Source organism: Eumetopias jubatus, unplaced genomic scaffold, assembly GCF_037043125.1.
Source record: "Eumetopias jubatus isolate StellerSeaLion01/CBP00866 unplaced genomic scaffold, mEumJub1_p1.0 scaffold_11, whole genome shotgun sequence".
NCBI lineage: Eukaryota > Metazoa > Chordata > Mammalia > Carnivora > Otariidae > Eumetopias > Eumetopias jubatus.
In genome coordinates this window covers 103,605,657-103,615,259 of record NW_028274817.1, presented here as the reverse complement: position 1 = coordinate 103,615,259, position 9,603 = coordinate 103,605,657, and the positions used below count along the sequence as shown (strand labels likewise).

The following is a 9,603-nucleotide window of genomic DNA, read 5'->3' as shown; positions in this document are numbered from 1 at the left end:
GGGTATATGGGAATTCTCTGTACTTTCTGCTCAATTTTGCTGTGAACCTAAAACTATTCTTAAAAAAATAAAGTTTATTGTAATTAAAAAGATTATTTGATCAAAAAGACTGTATAAGAGACATGTTAAGGCTGTTTATTCTGTCATGAGTAGTGTAGTTACAGCCAGATAGCAAGTGACCTCTCCCAAAATGAATAAACTGTATTCACATAAGAAAATGTTCATAGGAATTTATTTTTGTGGATATACAAAAAGATATGCTGTATTTTGATAAAATTTACCTCCTGTTTTTGTACTATAATCTTTAGAGACAAGAATGACAAATAGCTTCTTAAAAAAAATCAATGTCTAGATCATACACACAGACAGGAAAATATGACATAAGTGAGAATAATCTGTTAATAAACAGCACAAACAAAACCAGAGAAATTTCAGCTACTGAAATTAATTGGAGCTCCATATTTGTAGTAGAAATGAAATCCAAGCTGGAAAATATGGATGGAAAAGAGAGGATTCTAAAAAGTGATGGACTAGGTTTAGAAAAGAACTAAGTAGATATTGCAAAAATTGTAAATATAATAAATGAAATAAAAATTCAGTGTATAGTTTTAATAGTAGATAGATACAAGTGAAGATAGAATTACTAGAAAAATTACTGAAAATTCAGCCAAAAACAGACAAAATGGATGGAAAATACAGAGGAGGCACAGAGCTACAATGACAAGGCCTACCTTACATTTAGCTTGTGTGGCAGAATGAGAGGAGAGAAATAACGGAGAAGGGAAATTTTAGGACATAATGACAAATATCCAAAACTTAAGCAAGACACTAATCCACAGCAAAATACACATCCACAGGTGGAGGGATGGATTAAATGGATGATGGCTTAGTATCATCATCCTCATGGGTTACCCATGAGGGCACTTGCTGTGATGAGCACTTCATGTTGTATTTAAGTAATGAATCACTAAATCCTACACCTGAAACTAATATGACACTATATGTTAACGGAATTTAAATAAAAGTTTGAAGAAAAAAATACACACACTCACTCACAGAAGCATTGTAACAGGCTCCAACAGAAAACACCACAAATGCCCATCAAAAGTAGAATGCATAGGCAGTGCACCTCACGGTCCTGCAGATCTGTCTCTTGCTTCAACAACGTTTGGACGGAACAGACCCAAGGACGCCCCTTCTACCAGCCAACGACCACCCTCCAACCTTATTTCCAGTCGCTACCTTCGGAGCCATCTTCTTGGCCGCCCTCTGCCTCTGGGACCACCCAACACCCAATTATGAGCTTAGCTCCTTAACACAGATCAACCATGAGCTCCCACATTTGTCAGTAGTACGCCCCCGAGGTGGAGGCCGCCGTCAACCACCTGGTCAACGTGCGTCTGCGGGCCTCGTACACCTACCCCTCTCCGGGCTTCTATTTCCACCGGGACGACGTGGCTCTGCAAGGTGTGGGACATTTTCTTCAGCGAGTTGTCTGAGGAGAAGCGCAAGGGCACCAGGTGTCTCTTGAAGATGCAAAACCAGCGTGGCAGCGGCACCCTCTTCCAGGACGTGCAGAAGCCGTCCCAAGATGAGTGGGGGGAAACCCTGGGCGCCATGGAAGCTGCCCTGGTTCGGGAGAAGAGCCTGAACCAGGCCCTTTTGGATCTACCCGCCTTGGGTTCTGCCCGCGCAGACTCCCACCCCTATGACCTCCCGGAGAACCACTTCCTGGATGAGGAGGGGCCACTCATCAAGAAGGTGGCAACCACCTGACCAACCTCCATAGGCTGGCCGGCTCCCAGGCTGGGCTGGGCGAGTATCTCTTCGAAAGGCTTACCCTCAAGCATGACTGGGAGCCTCTGAAGCCCAGCAGCCTTTGAGGGGTCCCTCTGGCATCACGCTGTGCCAGGGCTCGTGCACTGAGTCTCTCCCTGAAGCCTCTAGGCAGCTTTTTAACCACCCTGGAGCCCTCTCCCAAGCCGTGGGCCAAATGGAAACAAAGCTTTTTGCAGAAAAAAAAATATATATATGTATAATGCTTAAATTGTGGCGTACATTCAGTGAATAGTACAAAGCAATAAAAACGGACAGATTTCCACTTCATGCCTCAACAATTAAGAATCTTGTAAACACAATGCCGGATAGGAATGAGACCTCAAATGTTACAATGTGATTAGACATACACAAAGTCAAAAAGACAAAACTCAATTTTATATATGAGATGAAATTACAAAGTAAGGGGAGCCTGGGTGGCTCAGTCTTTAAGCGTCTGCCTTCAGCTCAGGTCGGGATCCCAGAGTCCTGGGATCCAGCCCCGCTTCGGGCTCCCTGCTCAGCCAGGAACCTGCTTCTCCCTCTCCGGCTCCCCCTGCTTGTGTTCCCTCTCTCACTGTCTCTCTCTCTGTCAAATAAATAAATAAAATCTTATATAAAAAAAGAAATTACAAAGTAAGTAGGTGTTTTAGCCAGCAACGGGGTTCAAATCCTCTCAGTACATCCCCCTGACCTCTTCCAGAGCCCCATCTCCTCCGACCTTCTCTTCTGCCAGCCTATTACACTTACAAGGACCATTCTGATTACATTGAGCCCACCTGGACAATCCAAGACAATGTCTTTAAGACCATCTGATTAGCAAACTTAGTTGCATCTGCAACTTTAATTCTGCCTTGCCATGTATCATAACATTCACAGGCTGGTGGGGGGAGGGGGAGAGAATTAGGAAGTAGGTGTCTCTGTCTACCAGTCATATTATTTAAGTTTTGAAACACAGTTTTCTGTCACTAGGTTTCTTTTCAGCTCACCTAAAGCCACATCTTGAAGTTAAATTCATATTCAAAACTGAGGTAAATTGTAATGCCAAATTTCATTACTGTACTCTGCCAGTGGGATTTTACACATCTATGCCAATATGGAAATTAAGTTGAATAATCTCCTCTTCCAGCTCAGACCCAAATATAAAATGAAACTAAGTAGGTAGATATTTGTAAAAACATAGTGAAACTCTGGCATAGTATATGTTGAATATATGTTGAATAATATGTTGATACTATTATTCCTTCATTACCATCAGATTCTGATACAGATCTTTGAACTAATTGCAGCTATTTCCTAATTCTATACCGAGTAAAGGAATGATTTTTAATATACATATTGCAGAAAAGTTTCACTATGCAGAATGAAAACAATGAGATTCACACACACACACAAATAGAATACATGTTGCTCCATAAGTCTCTATACATCTGCTGCTCTCAAACAACTCAAGTTCTTTCAGTCCTAGTAAGTTGAGTTAGAAAGTAACTGCCACATTATCATTTGAGACTTTCTCAGGTAAGTATCGGTCTATTTCCTACATTTACAATGAATGAAAACTGGAGGAAGTATTAAAAATATTGTTTTGTTGTTGACCTTGCGATAATACAACCAACACAGTTACTGCACTGAATTTTTCGGACCATCACATTCTGGAAGGTAGTTCTACATTTTTAAGAGTGGGAAGGTAGAGGCTAATTTAAGCATTTCATGTTACTTATAACACCACTGAGGCACAGGGAAGTTGATTTCTAAAGCCAAAGAAGAGTTGCCAATAGACCCGGGACTGAAATTTAGTCAAGAACACTTAAGGTCACAGAAAATGTGCTAGGTCTTTGGTCACCTGACAGTGCTTTAGCAAAAGGAGTTACTCTGTAGAAATGGCCAATGGAATTCTTCCTTAAATGAGAACAACTTGCCCATCCATCTTCCTATCCATCTCTCCTTTCCTCCTCCCCTCCCTCCCTCTTCATCACATAGCCTAATAGCATCTACCAAAATTAACCAAACTTTTACTTGACAACCTATGTACTCCAAACTTCCATTAAGATGATAATGTTCAATTTTAAAAATTCTTTTGAAAAGAAATCAAAGTAGCTCACCCTTTCTTTGACCTTCAATATTGCTTTCCTTTAATGTCAAAAATTACCTATTTTAACAGAGAAACTACTTTCCAGTTAGCATCCCCAACTGTCAAAGTAAAGAATGCTTTAGGAATTTCCCAATAGCTTTAAAAATTACATTCTTGGAGTGCCTTTAATCCTTTCTGACTTACACATTCATCCAATAAACATTAACTGGGCACTTACTACATAAGTCACTAAAATCTAAGATTCTAAAAAATAATCATTAGAATAGCACTTAAGAACCCATCTCATTTGATAGTTACAATCAAATATATTTTACCTAAAGCCTTTTTTCATTGTCTATGATTTTTCAGAATATGAATCGCATCTCTAATTACTAAAGAGACTTGTCTCTAATAATTACCCTGAGTTTCTACATAAAAAAACTATTAATTTGCTTAATCCTAAATTTAAAATGTCTGATAGCCCCAATTCCTTGATTCGCATTTTTAAATCCCCCTTTAAATACATCTGTTCCTCATTTAAAATTTTTATCACCTCTCAAAAATCTCAGTTTGAAGTTGACTTAGAATTCCAATTTGACAATGATTTTCTTAATTATGAACTTCTTCATCTGAATTTCACATAGAAGAAAATAATTGCAAAGATCAGAACTTAATTTAAATGTTTTTTGGTGAAAAGTTATGTTTCTAGAGTTTGTATTTACCTGTTGTTCATGCTTTACTAAGTTATGAACAGAATACAAAAATAAAGATATATATTCCCATGGCAACATATGTCCCAGGTTCTATTATTTACAATCTGGGTCAGTGTAGGCTGCTTGGGCTGCCATAACAAAATACCACAGACTGGGTGGCCTCAACAACAGGAATTAATTTTCTCACAGTTCTGGAGGCTAAATCCAAAATCAAGTCATGATCAGTTTCTGGTGAGAGCACTCTGCCCAGCTTAAAGATGGCTACCTTCTCACTATTTCCTCACATGGCTCATGGCCTCTCCTTGGTATGTGCATGCAGAAAGAGCAAGAGAGCAAGCTTCCTAGTGTCCCTTCTTATAAGGACACTAATCCTCTAAGATCAGGACCTTAACATTATGACTTTAGCTAATTTTGATTACTTCCTCAGGTCCCCAGCTCCTAAGATTCCATTTATTTATTTGACAGAGAGGGGAGGGAGAGTGAGTGAGAGAGAGCACGAGGTGGGGGAGAGGCAGAGGAACGAGCAGAGTCCCTGGACCCTGAGATCCTAGGACCCTGAGATCTTCACCTGAGCCGAAGGCAGATGCTTAATCAACTGAGCCACCCAGATGCCCCAAAATATACACTTTTTAAAGTACGTCTCTATGGTGGTCATTACTTTCTGGATGTTATCTATGATAAACACAAGATACCAAAAAGAAGGTGACACCGTCTTTTATGTGGAGAGTTTCCAAGTCTGCTAAATTTGCTCCAGCTGTATTGGTCTGAGTCGCCAGATTCCAGAGCCATTTGTGGTAACATTAGCTAGGTTTAAAGATAGCTGTGATGCATAGAAATTCTCATCCCAAACAGATAAGTGCTATTTCCTGGGACCAGCAAGGGAAGGAAATAGGCACAGGACAGAGGTCTGAGGCTCTGGTGTTGCCTAGGTCAAAGAGGCTCAGCTGTTGCCAACAGTTGTGAAGGTGAGGGTTGAGGTGGGTTAGGGATTGACTTCGGATGGCAGTCAATATAAAAAGAGGTCTTCAGATGTTTTCCACAGACCAGACTAAGGCCCTTCTTTTGTGAGGTTGTGAACATTAGTACTATGTCATGCACAAAGCCCTGGCACTCCACTTGGGATCAAGGTCCCAAGGAATTCCTACTGCACTTCGTGGTTGTTGCACTTGAGTCAGATTCTAGCTTCACGTTCAGAACATAAAGTGTACCAGCTTAACGGGCTCATACACCTCAGCCAGGAATTCCATTTTACAGGTGGAGTGAAAATGGCAGAGAGAGAGAAAAACTTTCCCGAAATAATGTATTCATTTTCCCAGAAATCTTACCGGAGTTGCACTGTGATCTGTTTTGTTAGCCAAGCACAAAAGCGTGAAGAAAATCTATATTGCCCCCACTGGGAATCTCAAGCATAATGTACTCTTATGTAAGTGCCAGCGCAACAACAACAACAAAAAAAAGAGGATTGAGATTCTAAGCCATTGGTTGATATTTCCGCAAGCAGTCTTCCTGCCATGATGAAATTTAACGGAATTTGCTGTTCTAGTTTCTGAGACTGCTGGAGTCAGTTGCAGTTGGACTCATTACCACGGGGAGGCACTGTTGAGCTGTGGGACCTCCCTGGACTCCACCTTTAGGGATGTTGGCGCGTGAACGGAAGTTCTGTGTTGGGAATCCAGAGAGTACCACAGTACACTGAGCAAGCTGCACCCCGCATAAACAAAAATCATCAACAGCTGGAAGGCAGGTCCCAGCAGAAGGCCCTCAGAATCCTTGTTCATTGGCCCACATACACCTGATCACTTAGCAAATAATGGGCACCAAATGCTAAGCATTATTCTAGGCACCAGAGGTACGTCTGAACAAAATATATCAAAATTTCTGCTCGCAAGAAGCTTCCATTTATAAGAAAAAAAAATTTGAACCTAGAAACTTGGTTTTAAGAAAAAAATTCACACTCTAATTGAAAGTAAGCAGTGGCTTAAAGGGCTAAGGTTCAAAAACCAGGGTTTGGGGAGCCTGGGTGGCTCAGTAAGTGCCTGCCTTCCGTTCAGGTCATGGTCCCAGGGTTCTAAGATCGAGTCCCGCATCGGGCTCCCTGCTCAGCAGGGAGCCTGCTTCTCCCTCTGCCTGCAGCTTCCTCTGCTTGTGCTCTCTCTGACAAATAAATAAATAAAATCTTTAAAAAAAATCCAGGGTTTGGAAGTGGGTTAGAGTACAGAAAACATTGACTTTGACTTGGGAAATTTATAGACTCTTAGAAGCATGAAGTATTAAGGGATGGACCAACGGGTAAGAACAAGATAAAAAACTGACTATGTACACAGTGGAGACACACAAGGTGGGGTTAGTGAGATCAGGAGGCAGAGCCAGGATGGAGCCTGAAAGAATATACAGGAAAATCATGTTTTATTTAATAGCTATGGCTTTACCATGAGCAGGGAGGATATTAGTAAGAGCACCTACCTCATTTACACAAGTACAGTATTTATGATTAAATTTTATTAATACTGAGCAGCTATAGAAAAAAAAATCTGGGGCCGCCTGGGTGGCTCAGTCGGTTAAACCTCTGCCTTCGGCTCAGGTCACGATCCCAGGGTCCTGGGATGGAGCCCCGCATCGGGTTCCCTGCTCGGCGGAAAGCCTGCTTCTCCCTCTGCTGCTCCCACTGCTTGTGCTCTCTTGCTTGCTCTCTCTCTCAAATAAATAAAATCTTTAAAAAAAAAGAAAAAGAAAAAAATATCTGGTTCAAGATCCCATACTTTGAAATGTTCCCAGAGCAAGTTCTAGCTTTAACTGCTTACCTGTATTTGTTCCTCCATTTTAACTGGACAGCTATATAGAGAGGAAGGCTCTGCACTTTCTTTGTCATGGGATTTACCACAGGTTCCTTTAATTGTCAGTCTCCCTTACTAAACTCTAAGTTCTGAAAGAAAAACTACTCTGATGTCATTATCCTTATATTCATTTCTGGCACCTATCACAGTGCCTCATTTCATACTATGCAGGGCCACCTTATATAGTTATGCAGGTTGTGCACTGCACAACTCCAGGGGGCACCACGCTTATAAATATGATGTGAATGGCACCCCAAAGTCATGCAGTCCACAACCTCACAAGCGTTTATGGTTGCCCTGGACCTCATCAGTGTTTATTAAATTAATGAAAATATTTTTACCACTTATGATTTGTTGTCAGATGTCAAATAAATATGCCAACTTATGACACACATAAGTGTACATGGCAAGGACAATGGCATTGTATAATAAATGAAATGGATTTCTATTTTAATCTTAGACTAAAAAGAGGTGGCTCTGAAAATTTGTGTTGATTACTTAATGAAGTGACAGAACAAGAACACCCATTTAAAATAAAAAAGCCTTCTAGTTTGAGAATTAAGTGCATTCCAGTTTCCAATGAAATTGATGATTTTAAAAAAATTGGAACTTTTAATATAGTTAAATTAGCAAACTATAAGATTCACTTACTTGGGTGAACAGAAAGCCTGGGGAAAATTTTTTTATTTTAATAGAATTTGGTCTCCCCAAAACATCCCCACAAAATAATCTTAATAGTTAAATATGCTTTGACAATATAGCCACCATTTTTTCCACATCATACAGTCTATAAAGGTAATGTAAAATACTTTTTTTCCCCTAATGAGCTTCAAGTTTCCTGTAAGAGATACAAATTAGCAGTCAAGCCAAAGTGATGAATGTCCATGTGTTATCTTACAAACAATAAGCTGAGGTGAAGTGACTGAAAGCCTCATCATTTCCATTTGTGCAAGAAATTCTGCAATTTTGGTGTCTTTCTTAATTGTCTTGCCTATGATTTCTTGCTCCTTTGATGAGTTCCCAGTTCATGTACACTGTTAGCATAGGTGTATGTGTGTGTCTTTAAGAACAGTAGTCAGAAGTAGTCTATTAGTTTGTATCCAGTCATGCTGTCTATGAATGTTTCTATCATCCCAAAATGAACATTCATGATCTTTTCCAAATTGTCATTGTAAAATGTAACATAAGCCTTTGCAATTAGAATAAATTGAACTAAAGTTATTTCATCCACAAACACAATGCCTGTTAGAGCAACCTGACATGGGGAGTTTTTGAATGTGGTACCCTCCACTGGTCTATAACTGGTGTCATTGATGAGACATCTAAATATGGCTGACCACTTGTAAGGCCTCAATATTTTGAATGAAACATTTTCTTTAGTGAATAAATAATGAATGTACCTATTGTTATTATGACTCTAGAATTCCATTTAAAGCAGATACTTTTTCAATACAAGTAGGGAGAAATTTAATTACTAAAGCAACAAAAATAACTGGTGGTTAAAAAAACAACAACAACTAGATTTCAAAGCAAGGACCATTTGGGGCACTAGTTAAACATTCAGATTTCTGCAATCAAAGCCAGAATACAATTTCAGATGGGTGAAGCTACAACGGACATGGGATTATTCGACAAGCTCCCAGGACAGTCCTGCACATGCTTCATCTTGAGAACCAGTGACTTAGAGAACCAGTGACTTAGAGTTTTCAAGTTCATTTAATAGTTTAATTTAGTTCATGTGGCCTGAGAAGTTCGGACATCTGCTTTCTAAACATGGAAATATTAAAGAGGGCATGGGTATCTAAAATGAGACTCCTGTTTAGTTCTGTTTATGTTATATTTAGAAATGTTTGCTAAAGTGTCTGAATTCAATTTCCAAACTAAAAGTCATAGTTTCAAGAACCTGAGGTTTCACTCTGCTTGCAAGCTAACAAGTTAGCCTGTCAGTTTCATGGATACTGGTAGACAGGTGACTACCGGCTCAGAAACCTTGAGTGGGGGTGGGGGAGGGCTCTCCTGGATGGTCCAGGTGGGTCTGTTCTAATCACATGAATCCTTGAGAAACTTTCCTGGCTGGGATCAGAGAAAAGATGTGAGGATGGAATCAGGGCCATCGAGATGCTACCTTGCTGGCTCTCAAGATGGAGGAAGGGGGCCATGAGCCAAGGAA

General features: G+C 40.2%; 1 pseudogene; it reads left to right on the top strand.

Moving 5' to 3' along the window:
- The first annotated feature begins 1,328 nt into the window (after positions 1-1,328).
- Positions 1,329-1,883, top strand: LOC114197588 (ferritin light chain pseudogene; annotated as a pseudogene).
- The last annotated feature ends 7,720 nt before the right edge of the window (positions 1,884-9,603 follow it).